The sequence below is a fragment of the Trachypithecus francoisi genome, unplaced genomic scaffold (genome assembly GCF_009764315.1).
Source record: "Trachypithecus francoisi isolate TF-2019V2 unplaced genomic scaffold, Tfra_2.0 Lachesis_group3, whole genome shotgun sequence".
NCBI classification, from domain to species: Eukaryota; Metazoa; Chordata; class Mammalia; order Primates; family Cercopithecidae; genus Trachypithecus; species Trachypithecus francoisi.
The window spans coordinates 17,192,973-17,220,659 of record NW_022681468.1 but is presented as its reverse complement, the minus strand read 5'-3'; the positions used below and the strand labels follow the sequence as shown (position 1 = coordinate 17,220,659).

General features: G+C 43.2%; 1 pseudogene; it reads right to left on the bottom strand.

The window, feature by feature from the left end:
* Window positions 1-20,467: 20,467 nt before the first annotated feature.
* LOC117071000 lies at window positions 20,468-21,182 on the bottom strand (annotated as a pseudogene).
* Window positions 21,183-27,687: the final 6,505 nt, after the last annotated feature.

The window sequence follows — 27,687 nt, the reverse complement described above, 5'->3', positions numbered from 1 at the left end:
AATCCCCCAAACCTAGCTGCCTGAAGCCAGATGAAACCTTCCGGCTCCACAAGTGCCCTTCCCTCACGGCGGGCGCATTGGCACCTCACTTCCTTGCCACACTTCCTCTTGTTTTGAACCACTATATTGGCTCATCTCAGCAGCAGACAGTTCCTCTGAATAGAGTATGCCCTGAAAAGTCAAAATCTACCACCAGCTGGAGCTGGTAAGGCTGCAGTACTTCCTGTTGAATCGGGTCCTGGGGCCAGAAACCACATTGTTATTTATACCCGAAGCTCTTTATTCATGGTGCTTTACAAAACAAAGAAGGGGCAGCCCCCTGTCTTATGGAGCCAGCAGACCGCAGAGATACAGAAGACAACAGACAATAATAAGCCCTCTCCCCTCTCCTTAAGCTGTAACTTCCATCCTGCCTGCACAGTCCCGCCACTTCCCCTTCTGTTTCTTCTATTACCTTCCTCTGAGCAGTCTTATTATGGAAATAGACCCTTAATCAACACATCAGGTTTCCGCTTTTCCAAAAAGTCTCTGAAATTGGCCCATTTCATGATGTTGTTCACTCCAAACACCCCCTGCTATCTTTATTTTGTTCTGCTTCTCGTCCTGGCTTATATCGTTTATTTCTTTGTATTGAAAGCTTGTCAACTCATGGTACCTGGCATATATTAATTAGGAGGATGGTCTGGAGCCCGACACAGCTTGATGGAAAGCCAGTCTGAGTGGGGAATTGGGCAGAGAATCAGAAAGAAGCTGAACCAAGCAGCAGAGGAAAAGATCGCTTAAGACCATGACCCAAATTTCAGAACTGGGGTGACCGACCGTCAGCCTTCTGGGCTGGGATTCTTCCCTTAAGCTAGGACAGTCTTCACTTTGTGCCATAAAAGCACATGTCAGGTCTCACCTCTGTGCCATTTGCTCAGTGTGTACCCCCCTCCCAGGATGCCCTTCCTCCTCTTTTCTACCTACTAAGCTCTGCTGCTTTTCAAGGCCAAAAAGCCTTCCACGGCTCCGCCAGTCCTGAGCAACCTCCGTTTTCAAGACACTCATAGGATTTCTAGCACAGAATTTAGGCCTTGATTATGTAGTCTTCTTAATGAGAACAGGCTCAGTCTCTCCAGCCACCCGTCAGAGAGAAACAGGGTTCAGGAAGACATAGGTTGAATACGAAAGAGGCTTGTTTGCTCCTCCGGGGACAGCAGGAGGAGAGGGAGAAGCCCAGCAGGCCCGTGCGATTGCACAGAAGCCGGCCTCCAGCGTTGCCCAGGACAATCCCCAGCTGTTTTTTAAAAACATTACCAAGGGCCGAGCGCGGTGGCTCAAGCCTGTAATCCCAGCACTTTGGGAGGCCGAGACGGGCGGATCACGAGGTCAGGAGATCGAGACCATCCTGGCTAACATGGTGAAACCCCGTCTCTACTAAAAATACAAAAAACTAGCCGGGCGATGTGGCGGGCGCCTGTAGTCCCAGCTACTCGGGAGGCTGAGGCAGGAGAATGGCATGAACCCGGGAGGCGGAGCTTGCAGTGAGCTGAGATCCGGCCACTGCACTCCAGCCTGGGCGGCAGAGCGAGACTCCGTCTCAAAAAAAAAAAAAAAAAAAAACATTACCAAGTACACAAATCTCTGCTGCTACCAGCTGGCTAGAGTCGCCCATGTGAGAAGCAGCTCAACTGGAAACCAGTGTCTGCAAGTTGGAGGGTGTGTCCTTGGATTTTGGACTCATATCTGAAACATTTATTCCTTGTTCTGCCCACAGGTCTTAATACATATGGGGAACACTGTATTGAGGGGCTCTTGCCCTCCCCTCCAAATCCTTTGTCCACTTCTTAGTGTCCTTCCCTTGGCTTCTCTTTTTTTTTTTTTTTTTTTGAGACAGAGTCTTGCTCTGTTGCCCAGGCTGGAGCGCAGTGGTGCAATCTCGGCTCACTGTAACCTCCACCTTTCGGGTTGAAGCAATTCTCCTGCCTCAGCCTCCTGAGTAGCTGAGATTACAGGTGTGCACCTCCACACCCAGCTAATTTTTGTATTTTTAGTAGAGACGGAGTTTCGCCATGTTAGCCAGGATGGTCTCGATCTCCTGACCTCGTGATCCACCTACCTCAGCCTCCCAAAGTGCTGGGATTTCAGGCATGAGCCACCAAGCCTGGCCCCTTCCCTTGGCTTCTATGCCTGCTTCTAATGACTCTCTTCTAAAGGCTGGAGATAGATGTACCTGGAAATTTGGGTCCTCCCTAGGGAGCCACTGGCTAATGGCTGACTGGTGCAGAATATGCAAGCCCAGCTCTGGCATGCCTGGAGTTGGGATACAATGAGAGGTGTAACTTACACTCCACTGCTCTTTGTGGGGCCATGCTGAGGCTGGGACTTGGCCTGAAGTGGCTGTCTTGCTGGGCTCCTTCCCCTTCCCCATCCAGCCTGTTCCTCCTCCCACCCCCTCATTTCCCCTGGAGCACTTCGTTTATAAACCCTGGCATACTAGTCCCCATCTCCGGGACTGTGTCTGCGAGACCCTGACCTGAGATAATGCATATGGTCCATCTCTTCATTGGTAGTCAGCCCACCATTAGTCCCCACAAGCCCACATTTTAAGGCCATTTTATAAATTCAAATGTTGCCTCCAATACAGTGAAGTTCCATCCACTCTCAGGTGATGTGATGATAGACACCTATTCAGAAACTTATTTTTATTTATGTCGGTTACAAATAAAAATCATCGTTCATCCTCCTAGCACAGTAGTATCTTGCCCCTCTGTGACTCTGGATGCTGCCGAGGTAGTCATGAATAGATTTCATTCATCTTTCTAGATCCTGTGTTTTTGGCATTTGTAGCTCAAGAATGCTTCTGCACCACTGGCCCTGCCCCAAATCCTCCTGATAGGCTACTCTGAGTAACCAAGCAAATGAGAAAATGACTTTTCTGTCCCAGGCCACACATCACTAAATTCTAAGTTTATTAAAACCACTGTCTAGACTGGGCACAGTGGCTCACACCTGTAATCTCAGCACTTTGGGAGGCGGAGGCAGGTGGATCACTCGGGGGCAGGAGTTCGAGACCAACCTGGCCAACATGGTGAAACCCCCTCTATTAAAAATACAAAAATGAGCCAGGAGTAGTGGTGGGGACCTGTAATCCCAGCTACTTGAGAGGCTGAGGCAGGAGAATGGCTTAAACCCGGGAGGCAGAGGTTGCAGTGAGACGAGATCAAGATTGCACCATTGCACTCCAGTCTGGGTGACAGAGCAAGACTCCATCTCAAAAAAAAAAAAAAGAAACAAAAACCCTTTCTAAACCCACCAGCACACTGCTATGTTGGCTGCTGCTGTGCATATTCTCTTTGAACCCCCATTCCCCACCCTCAAGTCCCAAACCAGGTCTTATAATTCTTTGCCCCTTCATAGCTCTCAGCTCAGGGCCAGGGGCAAACTTGTCAAATTCATCAGTCACGTGGGATATAAAAGTCACAGACAACTTTGAACCAAGCCAGGTAAACAGGGTTTGTGCAAGAGTCAATCTATCCCTAGCACCAAGTACATTTCCAAGCTAGAGACAAAATCGGCCACTGAAACATACTTTTCTGAAATGTAATTTCTCCAGCTCCTTTAACTATCTGCCCTCAGGTGCATTCGGTTTTCCTTTCTAGAGCTATTGTTCCACAACTTGATTCCTTTTCCTGCCTCTCTGAGAAATTCAAGTTTTCCTGAACTTAGGGTTTTTAGTGCCTTAGATTTCTAAGAAAGGCAGTCTATTAGGAAACCTTGTGTTTACTCAAGTTTGCAGCAGGTCCCGGTTGGCCAGCAGGCTAAATGTGATTCCTTGAAATTCTGTTCCAGGCATGGACTCCCGGGAGCTAAATGTAACATTTAGTTATCAATAGGATAATTTAGGTTCATTCTTTCTACTTGCCTCCTTAAGAGGGATTGGAGTTCACGCTGGTATTCTCTAGAAAACGGAAGTACCTTCCCACCCTGTAGAAGTATGTTATGATTGAAAGAGCCACCTATTTCCTGCGTTGGCTTCTCTGCTTTCGGATTTAGGCACGGTGTCTTTTCAGACGTGCTGACTTTTTCGGCTTCAGCAAGGTAATGCTGTATAAATGCCGTTGGCCGTTTACCATTTGGGATTCGACACTGTGTCTGGATCTTGTTATGTAGGCATTTTCAGAGCATTACAGCTCAGCTGTGAAAGCACTCTGGCTTAAAGCGAAAATGCAGTAGAACCTTGCTAATCTAACAACTTAATAACACTTGCCACCCCTTCACAGCGAGGACTTAATGGTAAGACTCAAAGTGAGGCTTCATGTTTTAGAATGCACAGGAATGCATCCCACAGATGACTGTGTTATCATCAATAATCACCATCTTTGCTTATGAAATCACATACAGCAACGTTACTTTAACACCACGCTATCCTTTTAATTCAGCCACCAAAGATAGCCTCAAAATAACAAGAACCTGACTGAGACCGTCTGAGTTATGCTTTGCCTTCTCTCCTTCAGTGTCAAGATTCTACGAAAAATGTGTTGTGGACCTAGGGATTTTCTTTTCTTTTCTTTTCTCTCTTTCTCTCAACAGAGTTCTCCTCTGTCACACAGGCTGGAGTCCAATGGCATGACTCGGCTCACTGCAACCTCCACCTCCAGGATTCAATCCATCCTCCTGCCTCAGCCTCCCGAGTAGCTGGGATTACAGGCATGCACCACTATGCTGGGCTAATTTTTGTATTTTTAGTAGAGATGGGGTTTCATCACCTTGGCCAGGCTGGTCTCAAACCCCTGACCTCAGGTGATTCACCCGCCTCAGCCTCCCAAAGTGCTGGGATTACAGGTGTGAGCCACTGTGCCCAGCCAGGCTTTTAGTTTCTTTAGGTGTCTTTAGAGGAATGTTCTAAACATGTTTTAGGTACAGGTATCCAAAACCCAGGTTAGATTATCTGCTTTTCTAAGGATTTTATTTTCACATAGATAAGTCTAATTTTTGGTTAGAACGGGTTAGTCCATTTTCTTTCCCTGTGGGGGCGAGGAAAGCTTTCATATTCAACTTGTTTCTGATGATCTCTAAATGATTTCTATGGTATATACTAGTTAAAATTTGTTTTCTATTTATATCTCTTCCTTCATAAAAATAGATACTGTGTTTAAAAAATAAGCAAGACTAAAGAAGTGACCTATTTTTTATTTCTGAACTGTAACTGATCTCACCTAAAATCTTACTAACCCTAATAAAGATATTACAGTTGAAATTTCCCTGTGTCTGTGTGTCTAATATTGTTACACTCTTCTATAGGATGAAACTTTTTACAGATCTTAGAAAGCAGCCCTCAGTAACAAAGTTTAATGGAGATACACAAGGGAAAATTGATGACCTGAATGTATTTACAAGTTCCCATGAAAATGACTACCAATCTATTCAATGACTATGTTTTATGTTGAATATGGTGCTTGTAACTCAATACAACATAAATACCCTGTAAACATGGACACAACCATTTTAAGCAACTTGAAAAACACACTGATGGTTCATGTGATGCCGATTTCCTGTATGTGGGGCTGCAGAATGCCAAGTCTTTGGTTAATTCTTTTTTTTTTTTGAGACAGAGTCTCGCTGTGTCATCCAGGCTGGTGTGCAGTGGCGCGATCTGGGCTCACTGCAAGTTCTGCCTCCTGGGTTCACGCCATTCTCCTGCCTCAGCCTCCCGAGTAGTTGGGACTACAGGCGCCCGCCACCACGCCCGGCTAATTTTTTGTATTTTTAGTAGAGATGGGGTTTCACTGTGTTAGCCAGGATGGTCTCGATCTCCTGACTTCGTGATCCACCTGCCTTGGCCTCCCAAAGTGCTGGGATTACAGGCGTGAGCTACCGCACCTGGCCATTTTTTTTTTGTATTTTTAGTAGAGATGGGGTTTCACTGTGTTAGCCAGGATGGTCTCGATCTCCTGACTTCGTGATCCACCTGCCTTGGCCTCCCAAAGTGCTGGGATTACAGGCGTGAGCTACCGCACCTGGCCATTTTTTTTTTGTATTTTTAGTAGAGATGGGGTTTCATCATGTTAGGAAGGATGGTCTTGATCTCCTGACCTCATGATCCGCCTACCTCGGCCTCCCAAAGTGTTGAGATTACAGGCGTGAGCCACTGCGCCCAGCCGGTTAATTCATCATTTTTTTTTTTTTTTTTTGAAACAGAGTCTCTGTCACCCAGGCTGGAGTGTAGTGGCATGATGTCAGCTCACTGCAACCTCTGCCTTCCAGGTTGAAGCAATTCTGGTGCCTCAGCCCCCAGAGTAGCTGGGACTACAGGCATGAACAACCATGCCTGGCTGATTTTTGTATTTTTAGTAGAGATGGGGTTTCAGCATGTTGGCCAGACTGGTCTCAAACTCCTGACCTCAGGTGATCCACCCACCCTGGCCCCCCAAAATGGTGGGATTACAGGCATGAACCACCGCACCCAACCCAAGAATGCCAAGTCTTTGGTTAATTCTGAATAGGGTCTAGGTATGATCTGTATGAACTGCTTTGTGGAGATACTTTATCTTTTGGCAACAAATTGCTCAAAGCTTCCAAAGTAATTGTTACTTGCCCTCTCATTACTTTATGTGAATCTAGAGACAGCGTTTGTCAAAGGTGGAAAAAATGCCTCAGAGTTTGTCCTGGCCCAAGTTGTCCCAAAGTCATGTCAGTTTAGCATCACTTCTTATAAATAAGTTACCGCACACCAGACTGTTCTAACCCAAAATTTTCTTCAAGAAAAGGATGTTCTTCCATAGGAATATACAAACACAGGTATTTCTCTTGTCATAAACCCAGCATCACCGAATGTGGCAGGAGAAACCTGAGCAGTAATACAGTATTCCAAGTAATTGTTAGCTGATCTCTTAATCTTCAAGGGACAGAATTCCTAGAAAACCAACAGAGCATCTTAACTATTCTAAGAAATTTGTCTGGGTTTCATGCTCAGTATGACCTTCCCTGCCAAATTCTTGGGAATCTACAGAAAATCTGTCATAAATTTAAAAATTATCCCTTAAAAATGTGTGTGAGATTATGTCCCCCGCCCTGCTCAAAACACTCTAATGACTTCCTATGACAATTGGAAGAAAATTCGGTCCTCACCATACCTCCAAGGTTCCTCATGGGCTGACCCTGCCTTCACAGGTAGCATGCTTGCACTCCCTCCCTGGGCTGCGGCCTCCCTCAGACTCCAGTCTGGAGCCCATGTCCTCACTGTGCCCCTGCTGGGAGCACCCTTCCACCGCTGACTCACTTAGAGCCACGACTTGTTCCCTTATTCAGAGCTCTGCTCAGATGTCTTCCTTCCTCAGAGAGGTCTTCCCTGATCCCCTTACTAGGGGCTGAATTATGTTCTCCCCAAATTCCTATGTTGAAGTCCTAGCCCCTGCTACTTCGGGATGTGACTGTATTTGGAAACAGGGCCTATAAAGAGGTGATTATGTTGAGTTCACTTGGGTGGACCCTAATCCAATAGGACTGGTGCCCCTTTAAGAAGAAGAGATTAGAACACAGACTCTGATGTACACCAGACATGGATGTACACACAGAGACAGCCAAGTGAACACACAACAAAAGGCAGCTATACACCAAGGAGAGTCTCAGAAAGAATCAAACCTGCCGACACCTAGATCTCAGACTTCTAGACTCCAGAACTGTGCGAGAATAAATTTCTGTCATTTAAGACACGTAGTCTCTGGTATTTTGTTATGGCAGCTCTAAAAAACAAATACACCCCTCAGCCTGAGAGCTACTTCCCTGACTCTACCCTGTATCCTGCCGTTGTCTCCTTATAGCACATGATAATACGTTCCTATTCATTTATGCATGGTCGTCTCTCTCCCCGTGTACAATGAAAGCTCCTTGACAGCAGGCACTTGGTCTTGTTCTCTGCTGTATTCCTGATGTCTAAAGTAGTACCTGACACATAGTAGGCATTCAATAAATATTTGATTAACGAATTACTAAATATATATTAAATAATGCACAGTAGCCAACTTCACAATAACTCTAATAGGAGCTTTGAGCAACATATGCACAGATAACTGAGGTCTCATGTTTAAATCAAATGAACCAACTTATTCCCTAAATGTATAGTAACTTGTATTGAAATGACTATAATCTTGGCAGGCACCTTGTAAATGACATTGAAATAAACCTAATAACTAGAGAGGCACTAAGAGGAGGCTGTGAATATGAAATCAAATTCAAGAGTATATATATGTATAGATATTGCTTTCATGGTCATTATACTATATTTGGAATAATTAGGAAAAAACACACCACAAAGAAGCTAATGTTCAAAAGGCAGAGATACTTGAAAGTCTTTGAACACCTCACTAGAAATAATTTAACCAAATAAGATTAAAATTCCAGATCAAAGTAGCAAAAATAAAGGGAAGAAAGGCAGTTGGGGGACTTCCCATTCCCACACATGTTTAAGACTATGCAAATGATGAGTAGACATGGGGTTCCCATAGCAAATCATTCCATTTCTAACATCTATAAGGAATAGCGTTGCATCACTGTTCTTGGAAATACAGCCAGTAGTTTCCATCACTCATGATCTGAATGATCCAGGAGCACATAAACAATAGAGAAAAAGAATGATACAGAAGAATGAATCTTTACTGTTGTGTAATAAATCAGCAAATATGTATTGACTACCTGCTTCTATCTGAAATTCTATCCATGGTGTTATAGGAAAATCCACCATTATATTCAAAAGCTTCATGCAATTTATAGTAAAGGAAATCTACACTGAAGGGCACTGGGCATTAAGCCCCTTGCTGGAATGTAAGCTAGGGTCACGACACTGACTCACCTGTGTATTTCAAGATCCTTACACATAATTAGTGCTCCATTAATATTTTTTGAATGAATAAAATGAATATCAAAATAAAAGTCAGCATACGGCTGCACTTCAGAAATATAACAGCAATGGCTCAGTTTCTTTTCTTTTTTTTGAGACCGAGTCTCACTTTTTTGCCCAGGCTGGAATGCAGTGGCGCGATCTCTGCTCACTGCAAGCTCCGCCTCCCGGGTTCACACCATTCTCCTGCCTCAGCCCCCCAAGTAGCTGGGACTACAGGCGTGCACCACTATACCTGGCTAATTTTCTTTTTCTTTTTTTTCTTTGAGACGGAGTCTTGCTCTGTCACCCAGGCTGGAGTGCAGTGGCGCAATCTTGGCTCACTGCAAGCTCCACCTCCTGGGTTCACTCCATTCTCCTGCCTCAGCCTCCCGAGTAGCTGGGACTACAGGTGCCTGCCACCATGCCCGGCTAATTTTTTTTTTTAATGCTTTTAGTAGAGACAGGGTTTCACCGTGTTAGCTAGCATGGTCTTCATCTTCTGACCTCATGAGCTACCCGTCTCGGCCTCCCAAAGTGCTGGGATTACAGGCGTGAGCCACTGTGCCTGGCTGAGTTTCTTGAGTCATGAATTGGAAGCTGTTAAACAAATGAACAAACAAAAGCAGGCTACTGGTCATCCAATTCAGTGATATAGATTCCCTGCAACCTTGAGGTCAGATAATATCCAGTGTCGACCATGGATGGCTTTCCTGGCAGTGACAGGGAATGTCTGTCATTTTTGTCTGCCTTGTATGTGCTCTGTCCTCCAAACTGAGGTGTGGGAACAGCATCTTGATCTCCCTTTCCACATTCTCCGGTCACACAGTTTGAGTGGAGCCGGACCCCTCCTCCAACCCAGGGCATGAAGACGGACACCTGGCACAGGCCGGGCCACCTCAGCGGTTCCTTCCACTTGACCACAGGGGCCTGGCTTTAGGGATGTTAAGTAGCTCAAGACAAGCCCATAAGACTCCATCCCAGGATTCATGCTGGGACTTTTAAGGGGACAAAAGCCCTCTCTTTCTACCAGACTTTAAACTTCTGGATATAGGCCTGATGCGACTCATTTTAACCTTGTCAGCAGGGATGTGAACAGACTCTGTAGGTGGATAATGTGTGTGTGTGTGTGTGTGTGTGTGTGTGTGTGTGTGTGTGTCTGTGTGAGAGAGAGAGAGAATGAATGAGAGAGAACCACCACCTTGTCACTTGGATACAGTTGTGCGTGAAACTGGAGATTCCCAGTGACCCCAGTTACACCACCACCAATTTCCTTTCCCATAGTCACTTCAGCAAATTTGAGTTGGCTTCCCTTAGCTTGCTAGTAAAATAATTCGAACAATACAGCAACACAGGGCAAGCCTCAAATGAGTCTGTTTCTCAGTGGAACATTGCATGGTGAAAACAGTTGTCAAAAAAAGGGGTAGAAATTTATGGATGGGCCAGGTGCCGTGGCTCATGCCTGTAATCCCAGCACGTTGGGAGGCTATGGCGGGAGGATCGCCTGAGCCCAGGAGTTCCAGACCAGCCTGGCAAGGGTGAGACCTTGTCTCCACTAAAACTAAAAAGTTACCCGAGCATAGTGACATGCACCTGTTGTCCCAGCTACTCGCCAGGCTGAGGCGGGAGGATTGCTTGAGCCTGGTAAGTCAAAGCTGCAATGAGCTGTGATCATTCCACTGCATTTTGGCCTGGGGAACACAGCAAGACCTTGTCTCAAAAAAAAAAAGAAAAAAGAAAAAAGGGTCGGGCGCGGTGCCTCAAGCCTGTAATCCCAGCACTTTGGGAGGCCGAGACGGATGGATCACGAGGTCAGGAGATCGAGACCATCCTGGCTAACACAATAAAACTCCGTCTCTACTAAAAAATACAAAAAAACTAGCCAGGCGAGGTGGAGGGCGCCTGTAGTCCCAGCTACTCGGGAGGCTGAGGCAGGAGAATGGCGTAAACCCGGGAGGCGGAGCTTGCAGTGAGCTGAGATCCGGCCACTGCACTCCAGCCTGGGTGACAGAGCAAGACTCCGTCTCAAAAAAAAAAAAAGTTATAGATGAACCTGTAACTGATTAGTTACCTTTGGACTCTCTGTTCCTCATCTGTGAAATGGGGATAATAATAAAACCTGCCTTGTGAAGGAGTAAATAAATCAATATATCAAAATACTCCCAATGTTAACCAATATTGTTGTTACTGTTGTTAGCCCCATTTAAAAAATTATGTCCATGCAGAGTTCTGTTGTTCTATGTGAGGGTACTGCTTTGACATCAGATATGAAATAGTACCAAGTTGAAATAATTATCTGTGAGGTCTCTTCATTACTGGATACATTGATGATTCATTCTGTCTTTCAAAAAGGAAGTCCATATCCGAGTCTGGGATCTGGCCTGACACCCAAATCCACCGGGAACACCCATGGATAAGCAATAGGCCCCTGAAGGACAGGGTCCCTCATCACCGCACAGAGCCTATAAGGACCAGGGAACCTGTGGCTCCATCTGCACCTGTGGAACCAACCAAAGTTCCAGTCTCTGTGGAACCCAATAGGGAGATGAGTATTTTTAGCGGAACCGAGGGAAAAGGATAATGGTAGCTTTAGCTTGAATCTTGAAGCTGTCGCAAGAGAAAATAACAGTGTTGGTAATTTCTCCTTCCTGTTTGAGCACTTCAGCAAAGTGCCTTCCCTTAAATTAAACTGGGAAGTAAAGAAAACCTAGTTCCCATGCCAGCTTACAGACCCACAGGCCCACTTGGCCACAGACTTCTAGCACACAGGAGTTCTCTTAGAGAGTAACTGGTGAACTGGGCCAGACTGCAATGTAAGAATTTCCCTCTGATGTGGAAAAAAAAAAAAAAAAGAAATTTAATCATCCCAAAGACATGTTAATGTCTCCTTCCCCAAACCCTTTTTATTATTTCTTCTTCCTTCTTCTCCTTTTTTTTTTTTTTTGAGATGGAGTCTCACACTGTTGCCCAGACTGGAGTGCAGTCGCGTGGTCTCGGCTCACTTCAACCTCTACTTCCCAGGTTCAAGCAATTCTCCTGCCTCAGCCTCCCAAGTAGCTGGGATTACAGGTGCCCACCACCATGCCCAGCTAATTTTTTTGTATTTTTAGTAGAGACAGGGTTTTACTATGTTGGCCAGGCTGGTCTTGAACGCCTGACCTCATGATCCACTTGCCTCAGCCTCTCAAAGTGCTGGGATTACAGGCATGAGCCACCATGCCCAGCTTCATTTTAACCATTTTTAAGTGTATACTTCAAAGGTACTGGATACATATACATTGTTATGCAACCATCACGGGCAACCATCTCCAGGACTTTTTCCCCTTCTCCAACTGAAACTCTGTACCCATTAAACATAATTATCTCCCAGTTCCTCCCTCCCCAAGGTTCCTGGCAACCACACTTCTACTTTCTGGTTCTTTGAATTTGACTGTTCTAGGAAACTCATATAAGAAGAATCATGCAGTATTCGTTCTCTCGTGACAAGCTGATTTAACTTAGCATAATGTCTTCAAGGCTCATCTATGTTGTATAGCTTTGTCAGCATTTCCTTCTTTTTTAAGGCTGAAGAATTAACATTCCACTGTATGTATGTACCATTTTTGGTTTATCCATTTATCTGTTCATAGACACTTAGGTTGTCCACCTTTTGGCTACTGTGAATAATGCTGCTATGAACGTGGGTGTACAAATACATGTTGGAGTCTCTGCTTTCAATTCTTTTGGGTAGACACCCAGAAGTGGAATTGCTGGGTCATATGGTAATTCCATGTTTAATTATTTGAGAAACTGCTCAAATAATTTCCATAGCAACAGCTTCATTTTACATTCCCACCAGCAATGCAAAATAATTCCAGCTTCTCCACATTTTTATCAACACCTGTTATTTTGTGATTTTTTAAAATGATGACCATCTTTTAAATGGGTTTGAAGTGGTTTCCATTTTCATTTCCCTAATGGTTAGCGGTGTTGAGCATCTTTTAATGTGCTTATTGACTATTTGTATATCTTTTTCAGAGAAATGGCTATCCAAGTCCTTTGCTCATATTTTAGTTGGGTTATTTGGTTTTTTATCATCGACTTGTAGGAGTTCTTTATGTAGTCTGGATACTAATCCCTTATCAAATATATGATTTACAAATATTTTCTGCCATTCCATGGGTTGCCTTTTCACTCTTGATAGTGAGTGTCCTTTTGTGTCCGGAATTGGTGGGTTCCTGGTCTCACTGACTTCAAGAATGAAGCCGTGGACCCTCACGGTGAGTGTTACAGTTCTTAAAGATAGTGTGTCTGGAGTTTGTTCCTTCAGACGTGTCTGAAGCTTCTTCCTTCTGGTGGGTTCATGGTCTCGCTGTCAGGAGTGAAGTGAAGACCACCGTGGTGAGCGTTACAGCTCTTAAAGGCAGTGTATCTGGAGTTGTTTGTTCTTCCCAGTGGGTCCATGGTCTCACTGGCTTCAGGAGTGAAGCTGCAGACCTTCGCCGTGAGTGTTACACCTCATAAGGGCAGCATGGACCCAAAGAGTGAGCAGCAGCAAGATTTATTGCAAAGAGCGAAACAACAAACCTTCCACACTCTGGAAAGGGACCCGAGTGCGCTCCTGCTGGCTGGCTCGGGCAGCCTGCTTTTATTCCCTTATCTGGCCCCACCCACATCCTGCTGATTGGTCCACTTTACAGAGAGCTGATTGGTCCGTTTTGATAGAGTGCTGATTAGTGTATTTACAAACCTTGAGCCAGACACAGAGTACTGACTGGTGTATTTACAAACCCTGAGCTAGACACAGAGTGCTGATTGGTGCATTTATAATCCTTGAGCTAGACAGGGAGTCACAGAGTGCTAGTCCTCCAAGTCTCCACTAGGTTAGCTAGATACAGAGTGCTGATTGGTGCACATACAATCCTCCAGCTAGATATAAAAGTTCTCCAAGTCCCCGCTGGGTTAGCTAGATACAGAGTGCTGATTGGTGCACACACAATCCTCTGGCTAGATATAAAAGTTCTCCAAGTCCCCATCCGGTTCAGGAGCCCAGCTGACTTCACCCAGTGGATCCTGCACCCGGGCTGCAGGTGGAGCTGCCCGCCAGTCCCGAGCCATGCCTGCACTCCTCAGACCTTGGGCTGTCCATGGGACTGGGTGCCATGGAGCAGGGGGCAGTGCCCGTCGTGAAGGCTGCTAGCACATTGTCACCTCTCACTTTCATGCACACATTTTTAGATTTTGATGTAGTCCAATTTATCTATTTCTTCTTTTGTTGCCTATGCTTTTGATGTAATATCCAAGAAATTCTTTCCAAATCCAATGTTATGAAACTTTTTCTCTATGTTTTCTTCTAAGAGTTTTATAATTTTAGCTCTTACATTTAGCTCTGTGATACCTTTGAGTTAATTTGTATATATGATATAAGGTAAGGGTCCAATTTCATGCTTATGATGTGGAGATCCAGCTTTCCCAACACCATTTGTTGGGCAAGAAAACCGTTCAGTTTGGAAATAATCTATAATTGTGAATTAAAAATTTATTCTTGGCCAGGCACAGTGGCTCACACCTGTAATCCCAGCACTTTGGGAGGCTGAGGCAGGCAGTTCACAAGGTCAGGAGGTCGAGACCATCCTGGCTAACATGGTGAAACCCCGTCTCTACTAAAAAGAAAAATACAAAAAAAATTAGCCAGGCGTGGTGGTGGGAACCTGTAGTCCCAGCTACTCAGGAGGCTGAGGCAGGAGAATGGCGTGACCCCAGGAGCTGGAGGTTGCAGTGAGCGGAGATCGCACCACTGCACTCCAGCCTGGGCAACAGAGCAAGACTCCTTCTCAAAAAAAAAAAAAAATTTGTTCTCTTCTCAGTTCTATCAGTGTTTGCTTTATGTGTTTTGAAGCTCTGTGAATAAGTGCATATACATTTAGGACTGTTGTGTTTTCTTAATGAATTAATCCTTTTATCATTGTGAATTGCCTTTTTAAATCCATGGTTATATTGTTTATCCTGAAGTCTACTTGGTCTGACATCGATACAGCCATCTCTGTTTTCCTAATATTAGTGTTTGTATGGCATATCTTTTTCCATTCCTTTATTTTCATCTATTTGTTGTCTATATTTTGGGTTTCTTTTTAGACAACTCTGAATTGGGTCTTGCTTTCTAATCCAGTCTCACAGTATTTGGCTTTTAATTTAAGTGCTTTTATTTAATGTAGCTACTAATAGGAATGGATTTAAGTCTACCACTTTACTATTTTATTTCTACTTGGTTATCTGTTATTATTTTTTCCCCTCTTTCCCTGCTTTCTTTTGGATTGAGTATTTTTAGGTTCCATTTTCTCTCTGTTGTCTTATCACCTATATCTACCTGTTTTATTTTTTAGTGGAGTACAGTATAGGGTTTACAATAAGCATCTTCAACTTACGGTAGCCTACTTCCAAATTATAGTATATCTCTTATTATATAACCAAGAATCTTACAGTAGTATATTTTCATTCCTCCCCTTAGGTCTTTTATGCAATTGTTGACATACGTTTTACTTCACATAGATAATAAATCCACAATATATTATTGTTTTGGCTTTAAACATTCAACTCATTTTAAAAGAAATTTGTAAATAAGGGGGAAACATATTTTAGATTTGCTCACATATTTACCACTTCCAGTGTGCCTTCCCTTATGTAAATCCAAGTTTCCACTTGGTATTATTTTCCTTCAGTGCAAAGAGCTTCTTTTAACGTTTCTTTTTCTTTTTTTAAGAAAATTATGTTTATTGCAGGGTAAGGCATTGCAATGAAATATGTAGGCCATGATAAACTATATGCATATTCAGGGAGGTAAAGAAAGACAAAAGTTTTGCTTGTTTGTTTGTTTGTTTGAGACAGAGTCTCGCTCTGTTGCCCAGGCTGGAGCACAGTGGTGCCATCTCCACTCACTGCAAGCTCTGCTTCCCGGGTTCACACCATTCTCCTGCCTCAGCCTCCCGAGTAGCTGGGACTACAGGCACCCGCCACCACGCCGGGCTAAGTTTTTATATTTTTAGTAGAGATGGGTTTTCACCGTGTTAGCCAGGATGGTCTCAATCTCCTGACCTTGTGATCCACCTGCCTCGGCCTCCCAAAGTGCTGGGATTACAGGTGTGAGCCACCACACCTGGCCGAAAGACAAAAGTTTTTAAAGAAAAAATGAAGAGAATTGCATAATTGCTTGAAGATACTTATCTTTGGCTATAAAGATCAAGAATAAGAGTGACACTCATCTGCTGCTAGACAGGCAGTTCTTGGGCAGATGTTCTTGCAGAAGTCTTTTTTCATGTATAAGGTTGTGATGGCCTTTGTACATCCTTTAACATTTCTTATCGTGGAGATCTCCTGGATGAAAAGTGTTATTTTGTTCGTGGTGTTTTTTTTTTTTTTTAAGATTACTTTTGCTGGATATAGAATTCTGTGTTGAAAAAAAAACAATTTTTTTTTTAAACTTTTAGCTCTAGGACAATGCATATTTATTGTCTTCTGGCTTGCATTGTTCTTGACAAGAAGTCTGTGAATATTCTTGTCTTTGTTCCCTGTATGTAATGTCTTTATTATCTGCTTTTAAGAATTTCTTTTTTATTGCTGGCTTTCAGCAATTCACTATGACGTGTTTTGTTTATACTTTTTTCTGCTTGGGGTTCATTGAGCCTCAGAGCTATATGTTTATAGTTTTTTTTTTTTTTTTTTTTTTTGAGGCGGAGTCTTGCTCTGTCACCCAGGCTGGAGTGCAGTGGCCGGATCTCAGCTCACTGCAAGCTCCGCCTCCCAGGTTTACGCCATTCTCCTGCCTCAGCCTCCGGAGTAGCTGAGACTACAGGCGTCCGCCACCTCGCCCGGCTAGTTTTTTGTATTTTTTAGTAGAGACGAGGTTTCACCGTGTTCGCCAGGATGGCCTCGATCTCCTGACCTCGTGATCCACCCGTCTCGGCCTCCCAAAGTGCTGGGATTACAGGCTTGAGCCACCGCGCCCGGCCCAGAGCTATATGTTTATAGTTTTCTTTAAATTTGGGGAAATTTTGGTCATTATTACTTCAAATAAATTTTTTCTTCTCCCTTTTCTGGGACTCCTACTTTTTATACATTAAACCATTTAATATTTTCCCAAGCGTCATTAATGCTCTTTCTTTTCTTCTTTTTTTTTTTTTTGAGATGAAGTCTCACTCTTGTTCCCCAGGCTGGAGTGCAATGGCACGATCTCGGCTCACTGCAACCTCTGCCTCCCAGGGTCAAGCTATTCTCCTGCCTCAGTCTCCTGAGTAGCTGGGATTACAGGTGCCTACCACCACGTCTGGCTAATTTTTATATTTTTTTTTAGGAGAGACAGGTTTTCACCATGTTGGCCAGGCTGGTCTCGAACTCCTGACCTCAGGTGATCCGCCTGCCTCAGTCTCCCAAAATGCTGGGATTTCAGGCGTGAGTCACCGTGCCTGGCCTCTTTTTATTTTTTTTAAGAGAAACAAATCAATAAAGCATTTTTTATTAACTGATAGTAAAACATATGCTACCTAACAATAACTGTGTCCCTTTATGTATGAGTCTAAGACAAATATCATTCAGATTTTTATCTGGACAACAGATTCAAAGGCTCCTTAAGAAATAAGGAACAAAATACCATGGTTACTAATGTAACCAGACTAAATATAAAAGCTATATAAATGTGTGTATATATATATGTTCTAAAAAATCAATGTTTTGATCAATGTAACTAATCTGAGGTTACAATAACTCACTGCTTTAAATAATATTTCAATCACATATATCAGATTAAGATACTGTTTAGGGGAAAACAGCCTCAGAAGGAAGTATTTTTTAAAAAGGTGGCCTGGTGCTGTGGCTCACGCCTGTAAATCCCGGCACTTTGGGAGGCTGAGGCGGGCGGATCACAAGGTCAAGAGATGGAGACAATTCCGGCCAACATGGTGAAACCCCGTCTCTCCTAAAAATACAAAAATTAACTGGGCGTGGTGGCGCGTGCCTGTAGTCCCAACTACTCAGGAGGCTGAGGCAAAGAAAATTGCTTGAACCTGGGAGACGGAGGTTGCAGTGAGCCAAGATCGTGCCACTGCACTCCAGCCTGGGCAACAGACCAAGACTCTGTCTCAAAAAATAAAATAAAAAAAAAGGTATATTAATCATTACTTTTAATCAAACTAAGTATCAGCCTTTCCCCCAACCTATAAAGACTTCATGCCCCTAAATGGTTCCTAAATCATGAAAGATAACTTGAAAATTTTTAAGTAGATCTCAAGGTATTAGATACTTATACACACTGTGTGGGCCTACCTTTTACTGCCCAGAGTTTCTGGTCATGGTAATGTAATGTCATGAAAGTCTGGTCACCAGTTCTTTTTATTTTTATTTGTAACGGAGCTAAGCCTTTTAACAATTATAGTAACTCCATCTAAGTTATTTGCTAATGGTAGTAGAATGATATATATGCTTTATTAACAAAAATAGTACTTCTGGAAATTTTTCTTTGTAAGAATTTCATAAATACCAAGGAAGGGGTTTGAGTCTTTTTATTTTCTTTTTAAATCTATGTAAGTTTAACTTATTCCGGAACTTCCTAAGTTCTTCCAGAGTTCTGGACTTCATAATATTTCCTAATTTTTCTTCTTGAGTTCTGCACTGCCTCAAAACCTATCCAAACAATCTAATTCTGTGTTACCTGCATTTAATATAAATAAAGTACAATACATAATCAACATTGTATCACTAGAATTGTGAAGCTATTCAAGAATTACTTTTAAAAAACTCCAAAAGAATTAAGCTATTTTATTTAACATGTAATAGATAGTCATAAAGCAAATCCGTATATTTACTTTTCTGATATCCTAATGTATTTCTGCAAACATTTTATATAGTTTTCCATCAGGGAGGCAAGATATATATATAATTTCTTTTTATATTTAATTAAAGGTTTTAAGAGAGTTTAGTCTCTAAATAAATAACAATTAGTCATAACACCATACAAACACATTTAAACATTCAGGAAAGAGGTTTTTAAGATTATTGCTTAGTCTTATAAAATGGTGAATTTTAACCAAATTGATACCTCGGCATTCTTATTTATGCTTCCTGTACTCTTACATCATACTGCTTGGCAAGTAATGTAAGTTTTGCCGTAATTTAAAAATTCAAGTAGTTGTAAACAAATTCTAATTTGTTAAACAATGCATATATTCCCCTTTACTTACTACACTACCTCGGAATTAATCCTCCTTAAAAAAGTAATCATCCCACATAGAAAAAACTGCAGGGCTTCTCATCTCTTCCTTAAATATTTTCAAGTACTGTAAGAACACAAATCCATGAAAAACTGATTAAAATTTGACATTTCTTCTTGCTTTACTAATCATGGAATAATATAAAGATTAAAAAACATGTTCCTTAATATTTCTGTGCTCAACAGAGAAATACAAAGAAATACTGCAATTATGGTTATGGGCTATTTTCCAACCTCTTCAAGTATAGGACACAACTGTGGTTCCTACCAGTAAGGAGAAATTAATAATCAATCTTACATAACACAAAAGAAAGAAGAGAGGCACAAAAAGACAAACTGACTTTGGCTTTTAAGAACCTAATGTTGGGCCAGGCGCGGTGGCTCAAGCCTGTAATCCCAGCACTTTGGGAGGCCGAGACGGGCGGATCACGAGGTCAGGAGATCGGGACCATCCTTGCTAACACGGTGAAACCCCGTCTCTACTAAAAAATACAAAAAACTAGCTGGGCGAGGTGGCGGGCGCCTGTAAGTCCCAGCTACTCGGGAGGCTGAGGCAGGAGAATGGCGTAAACCCGGGAGGCGGAGCTTGCAGTGAGCTGAGATCCGGCCACTGCACTTCAGCCCGGGCGACAGAGTGAGACTCCGTCTCAAAAAAAAAAAAAAAAAAAAACAGCACCTAATGTTAACCCTGAAATGCCAGATTCAGTAACACAACAACAAAACAAAAGATTACAGCAGCAAGCCACCACTTCACACAGTATTAAGGATTCTGAAATACGGAATAATCTTCCTCCCGTCTCCCAATCTGTTATGTCATCTTTCTGTTTTTCCTGTTTTTTCACTGCAGGCAGTTCAAGGCTTGGACACTGCATTGGTTCAGCTTTTCTCATAGTGATCTCAATCTTTATTGTAGTCATAGTTATGTAACTTCGCTTTACATCAATCACACCCCATAATTTCACATTTTGATCAAATTCCTTCTCTTCTTCAAATACAATGTGCACATTTCACAATGTGCTGTTGCTTCCACCTGACTAAGTTCTGGAAGTGAATTTTTAGCATATGCTTGAAATGGTAAGTTCACCTCCAGTCTGATGCCCGTCATGTCTACATGGAACAACTTTTTTCCCAGAATCCTTTTTTTCTCTCTTTTTTTTTTTTTTGAGATGGAGTCTTGCTCTTGTTGCCCAGGCTGGAGTGCAATGATGTGATCTCGGCTCACTGCAACCTCCGCCTCCTGGGTTCAAGTGATTCTCCGGCCTCAGCCTCACGAGTAGCTGAGATTACAGGCATGCACCGCCATTTCCGGCTAATTTTGTATTCTTAGTAGAGACAGGGTTTCTCCTTGTTGTTCAGGCTGGGCTTGAACTCCTGACCTCAAGTGATCTGCCCATCTCGACCTCCCGAAGTGCTGGGATTACAGGCGTGAGCCACCGCGCCTGGCCTCCCAGCCTCTTTTTAGTCCACGTGTGTTTCCCTGTTGTACAGCCCTCTTGGGCTAAGAATGAATTAAAATCAGAGGTTTTTCTTCTACAACAGCTCCAGTATTTCATCCCCTCATGGAAAATAGCTACTCCAGGATGATATACACAGACTTTTTTTCTAGACTCTCTAGATCCTGATACATCTTTGAACACCCTCCATTCTTACAGGAGGTGCCAATCTTAATTTCATCATTGTCTTCTTTCTTATCTTCTTCATTCCCTGATGACAGTTTATCAAGTGCTTGCTTTAGGGAGGCAGATATATTTTTAATTCCAAATTTGTCATTGGTTTATCTGGGCTTGGCCGTTTTATTGCTTCTACTGGTTTAGGGGCTTGAATGATGTGTTTCTCAAATTTGGGTTTCAATTCAGATAGTTCCTTCTTCTCAGTAGTCTTGACTTTAGGTTTGACTGGCTCAGGTGGCTTCTCACTATTATGTCTACCTTTTGTACAGTCTATAATACTTAAGAAATCAGAAAAATCAGTTGTTCTTCTCTTACAGCAAGACCAACCCTTTAACACATCGTGGAAGACTGGAACACCTACGTGGTATGTGCAAGCATCATCAGAATTGGTCTCAGGATCCAAGCGCTGACCTCTTTTTTTTTGTTTGTTTTTGTTTGAGACCGAGTCTTGCTCTGTCGCCCATGCTGGAGTGTAGTGGCGCAATCTCAGCTCATTGCAACCTCCATCTCCCTGGTTCAAGCAATTCCCCTGCCTCAGCCTCCCAAGTAGCTGAGATTACAGGCACCCGCCACCTCGCCTAGCTAAATTTTTTGTATTTTTAGTAGACTCAGGGTTTCACCATGTTGGCCAGACTGATCTTGAACTCCTGACCTCAGGCGACCCTCCCGCCTCGGCCTCCCAAAGTGCTGGGATTACAGGCGTGAGCCATCACGCCAGGCCTTTATTTTTTATTCAGACTTTTTCTCTGTGTGCTTCAGTCTAGATAGTTTCTTTCATGATTTCTTCTAGTTCACTGATATTTTGCTCCTCAGTGTCTAATCTCTAACTAAATTTCCAGTGAATTTTTCATTTCATTTGGTTCCATTGAAATTCCATTGACTTTGTGTTGATGGTTTGTATTTCTCTCCTCATATGGTCATATTTTTATTTAAACTCTTGAGCACATTCATAAGAACTATTTTAAAGTCCCCATTTGATCATTCCATTATCAGTCATTATGGGATGATTTCTATTGATTAATTTTTCTTCTGGTTATGAATCATATTTTCCTGCTTCTTTGAATGTCCAGTAACTTTTGATTGTGATTATTAATGTCACATTGTTTTGTGACATTTGTGTCTGGATTTTGTTGCCTCTCTTTAAAGAGAATTGAAGTTTATTTTGACAAGCATTAATTTACTTGTGGATCAGCTTAATCCTTTCAAGCTTGTCTTTAGGCTTTGTTAGGTTGGGTCTAGAGTAGCCATCACTTTAGGACTAGTTTATCTTAATACTATGGCATGACTGTTCTGGGAAATGCCTCAGTGGTTATAGTATGCAAAATTATTCCACCAAAGATGTTCACATCCGAATCCCCAGAACCTGGGAATATGTTAGGCTACATGACAGAGGGGAATTAAGGTAGAAGCTGGAATTAATGTTACTAGTCAGCATGCCTTAAAATAGGGAACTTATTCTGGGTATTCAGGTGGGCTCAAGGGTCCTTAAAAGCAGACTAGGGGTGCTGAAGAAAGAACCAAAGAGATAGCAGCATGAGAAGGACCTGGCTCAATGTTGTTGGCTTTGAAGATGAGGAAGGAAGCCATGAGTTAAGGAAAGTAGGTGGCCTCTGGAAGGTGAAAAAGGCAAAGAAATGGATTCTTCCCTGCATCCTTCAAAAAGGACAGCATCATGCCGTGATCTTGGCCCAGTGTGGTATCTGTGTCAGACTTCTCACCCACAGAACTGTAAGATAATACGTTTGTGTTGTTCTAAACCACCATATTTATGGTAATGTATTACAGTAGCCACAGAAAACTAATACAGTGATCAGTGAGATTTCTCCACACTGACTGGGTTGTCTTCCAGATCATCATGAATGCTGAGAATGTTCCAGTTTACACCTCCCTGGTGGTTCTTTCACTCTGTTTTGTTTCCTTTCTCTCAGGAATTATACTTTTGCTGTCCAATATCTGAAAACAATTGTATCATATAATTTTCCAGTTGTCTAGCTGTTTACAGATAGGAAGGAAACAAGTAGAACTGGTTATTCCAACATCACTAGAGGCAGAAATACTATGTTCAGTTTTGCATATTGAGAAACAAATTTATATAGTATGACTTTTAAAAAACTTCCTTCAACACAGAGCTGAAGATTCAACTCAGTTCCACCCTCCCCAATTATAGCACTACCTTCTTTTGGTCTTAGTAGCCACCACTGAAGATAAAAGTAATTCCCTGTGTCTTCACAGCAGCCTTCCCTCTGAGTGTGTCTGAGTATTAATCTCTTATTTTAAGGAGGCCAGTTACACTGGTTTATGGCACACCCCTGATGACCTCATTTAAGCTTAATTACCTCTTTAAAAATTCTATCTCCAAATATAGTCACATTTTGAGGTATTTGGGGCTTTGAATGCATGAATTTTGGAGGGACATAATTCAGCCCATAATAGTGCCCTTCCATCCTTAAAGTTACTGTTTTTTTGTTTGTTTGTTGTTGTTTCGTTTTGTTTTGTTGTTGAGATGGAGTCTTGCTCTGTTGCCCAGGCTGGAGTGCAATGGCGCTATCTCGGCTCACTGCAAGCTCCGCCTCCTGGGTCCATGCCATTCTCCTGCCTCAGCCTCCCAAGTAGCTGGGACTACAGGCACCCACTACCATGCCTGACTAATTTTTTGTATTTTTAGTAGAGATGGGGTTTCACCGTGTTAGCCAGGATGGTCTCGATCTCCTGATCTCGTGATCCGCCTGCCTCGGCTTCCTAAAGTGCTGGGATTACAGGCATGAGCCACCGCGCCCAGCCAATGTTACTGTTTTAAGAACACTGTGGATCTTTTCTTCCTTTTCTGTGGTCCATTGACTGTTCTTCCTCATTTAAGAGCAGCAGCAAATATTGAATAAGAAAAACTTCATTTGGCCTGGCGCAGTGGCTCATGCCTGTAATCCCAGCACTTTGGGAGGGTGATGCAGGGATCACTTGAGGTCAGGAGTTCAAGACCAGCCTGGTCAACATGGTGAAACCCCATCTCTACCAAAAAATACAAAAATTAGGTGGGCATGGTGGCGTGCACCTGTAATCCAGCTACTCAGGAGGCTGAGGCAGGAGAATCACTTGAACCCAGGAGGCGGAGGTTGTAGTGAGCCAAGATCGCACCACTGCACTCCCACCTGGGTGACAGAATGAGACTCTGTTTCAAAGAAAAGAAAAGAAGAGAAAGAAAAACTTGATTTGCTGGACAGGGTACCAGGATATGGTCAGGATACAGTTCTTGCCCTCAAAGGGCTTCCTTTTTGTGGTGGCATTATATTTTTTATATATAAAAATCTTGGCTGTTTTTTTGTTGTTGTTTTCCTTAGTACTTTCTTCTACCCATTGACCCACAGACAGATTCTCATATACCCTGGACTCTCACACAAGCCTCTTTATATTTACATACCTATAAAGGGAATTGGGGCAGCTGAGTCCTGAACCAATGGAAGGGCCTTATAGTAAAAGAATGAGTAAAAATCTCACAGTTAACTGACAATGAAATATCAAAGAAGTGAGGACGTCTCCAACAGATGATGACATTAAAGACCAGCTATGCCTCCACAAATCAGAACTTGGGCTCAAATAAAAAACATTAGAAAACCCCCAAACTAACTAGAATTTCTTTTCTGCTATCCTTGTGGCATAGAAACTCAAGAAAGAAATTCAGTAAAGAAATGCATTTCTTGCACCCTGAAATCCATACCCACAGTATTGTCTAACTGGGGAGATAGGATATTTCCATAAAAAAGAGATGCACTGACTTGGCTTTTAGATGCTGAGGGTAAGTAAGTTGTGTAGGAGACACTTTCTACAGCAGGTCAAAGCCTGTAGAGATGGAGAGGACATTGAGAATGTGAATGACCTTCTTGCAATATTAACTGACCATACTGTTTAGGGTAATGCAAAGTATCTCTGAAGCTAGCTGCTAGAACAAATGCCAAATGTCAAAGGCTAACCACAGAAGTTTACTTCCTGCATATGTAACAGTTTGACAGGCAACCCTGGTTGGTAGATGGCTTCCTCCACACAGTCATTCAGGAACCCAGGCAGCTAGATCTCCCCAGAGCAAGGGCAGCACTTTAATAACACTTCAGGGCAGCAGTTCCCAACCTTTTTGGCACCAGGAACTGGTTTTGTGGAAGACAATTTTTCCATGGACTGGGGTCAGGGGATGGTTTGGGGATGACTCAAGCACATTACATTTATTGTACACTTTATTTCTATTATGATTACATTGCAATATATAATGAAATAATTATACAACTCACCATAATGTAGAATCAGTGGGAGCCTTGAACTTGTTTTCCTGCAACTAGAGAGTCCCATCTGGGAGTGATGAAAGATAATGGCAGATCATCAGGCATTAGATTTTCATAAGGAGCATGCAACCTGGATCCCTTGCATGCACAGTTCACAACAGGGTTTGCTTTCCTATGAAAATACTGCCACTGATCAAAAGGAGGTGGAGCTCAGGTGGTCATGTGAGTGATGGAGAGTGGCTGTAAATACAGATGAAGCTTCGCTTACATGCCCACAGCTCACTTCCTGCTGTGTGGCCCAGTTCCTAACAGGCCATAAACTGGTACTGGTCATGGCCTGGGGGTTGGGGACCCCTGTTATAAGGCATTGCTATGAAAGGAGTCATCCTACTTCGCATTCCCTGAGCACTTCCCGAGGAGCAGGCAATGTTTTGGGGCTCCCCAGTCAATCCTCGCAATAACCCTGTGCTGAGAAGTCAGGTCCCGGAAAGGTTCACACCCAATTTTGGCCAAACCCAGCCAGTTTCTTAATCTCTCTGCTCTTCATCAGCCTCTGGATTGATGCTGATCTCACATTCCTGAGTCGTGCCAGTTAATTCAAAAACATGTAGAGCAAAAATGAATTTTCTCACCAGACACAAAGCGACAGCAAAGCAGGAGAAATGCTCTAGTAGGTTGCAAAAGACTCCAGCCATGTAAATGGTTTTGCCATATTGCATTAATATGAGCAGTAAATAAGCAGTTGATGGGGGAAAACTGAATACATTAAAATTTATTCATGGAATAAAACAAGAAAAACACCGCCATTGACTGATGGCGTACTGGCCAGGGTAGCCTGCAGACGGTCATGTGCAAGTCTCCATTTGCTACCGCAGCAGAATTCTAACATACCGAGTCTCTCATCATACTCGTGGTGTTCCCAACCAAAGGCCCCTGTTATTCTTGGTGGTCCTGCTGAAACTTATTCTTAGTATTGTCACCTGGGTGAAGCCTGGGGCCAAAGCCTGAGATGATAACAAGAAAGATCAAGCCCTGAGTGCTGAGTGCAGGCACTGCTGTTAACACATGCATCGACTTGTTTCATCTTCATGTTCACTCAATAGGAAGTTTCTGTTATTATCTCCATTTTATTGGCGAGGGAACTAAGGCACTAAAAGACTGAGTAACTTCCTGTGATGGTTACTTGTATGTGTCAGCTTGGCTAGGCCAGATGTCCAGATATTCTGGATGTTTCTGTGAGGGTGTTTTTAGATGAGATTTACATTTAAATGGGTATGCTTTAAGTAAGGAAAATTACTCTCCATAATGTGGGGGAGACTCATGCAGTCAGTGGAAGGCCTGAATAGAACACAAAGATGACCTTCCTTGAGCAGGAGACATTCCACCCACAGACAGCCTTTGAACTTCCTCTGCTGCACCTGCTCTTCCTGGTTCACCAGCGGAAGCCTTTGGACTTGAACTGTGTCTCTTTCCTGGACCTCCAACCTGGCAGCTTCCTCCATCAGACTGTGGAGATTCTAGACAGGCCATACATCCACCGTGATGTGAGCCAATTACTTGAAATAAATTTCTTCCTACACACACACACACACACACACACACACACACACACACAGACACACACACACCCTATTGGTTTTGTTTCTCTGGAGAACCCTGATTAATACAGATTTTGGTACTGAGTGTAGAGGGTGGTCAATGGTTTGGTTGGAAGGAAAATGATTAAGAAATTGATGGCAAAGAAGTCTAGGAAAGAGTTATGTGGATAGACCTCTAAAGGGGCAAAAAATATGAAGGTATTTATGTCCCATGTGGGTGCTCACTAAAGGGTGGTTTCAGCAGAGGAGAACTTTAGTAATCAAGCAGATAGGCTAACTGGTTCTGGGAATACCAGACAGCCTCTTTCCCCAGCAACACCTGTCATTGCCCAATGGGCTCATGAACAAAGTGGCCATGGTGGCAGGGATGGAGGTTATGCATGGGCTCAGTAACATGGATCCCCACTCCCCGAGTCCAACCTGGCTATCACCATGGCTGAGTGGCCAATCTGCCAGCAGCAGGAACCAACACTGAGTCCCTACTATGGCACCAATTTTCCAGGTGATCAGCCAGCTACCTGGTGTCAGGCTGATTACATTAAACCTCTTCTACCCTGAAAGGAGCAGCATTTTGTTGTTGCTAGAACAGACCCTCTGAATGCAGATTTGCCTTCCCTTCATGCAGGGCTTCTGTAAAAGCTACATTCCACAGACTCACAGAATGCTTTCTGCACCATCATGGTACGCCACATAGCACTGCTTCTGATCAAGGAACCTGCTTCACAGAAAATGAAGTGTGGCAGTGGGCCCATGCCCATGGAATTGGATGGTCCTGCCATGTTCCCCACATTCCTGAAGCAGCTGGCTTGATAGAGGGTGAAATGGCCTTTTGAAGAGTTATAGCACCAGATAGGTGGTAGTACCTTGCAGGGCTGGGGCAAAGTTCTTCAGAAGGTTGTGTATGCTCTGAATCAGCCTCCAAAATACAGCGCTGCTTCTCCCTATAACCAGGATTCATGTGTCCAGAAACCAAGGAGTTGAAAAAGAGTGGTGCCGCTCGCTATTACCCCTAATAACCCACCAGCAACCTTTTTGTTTCCTGTCCCCACAACCTTAT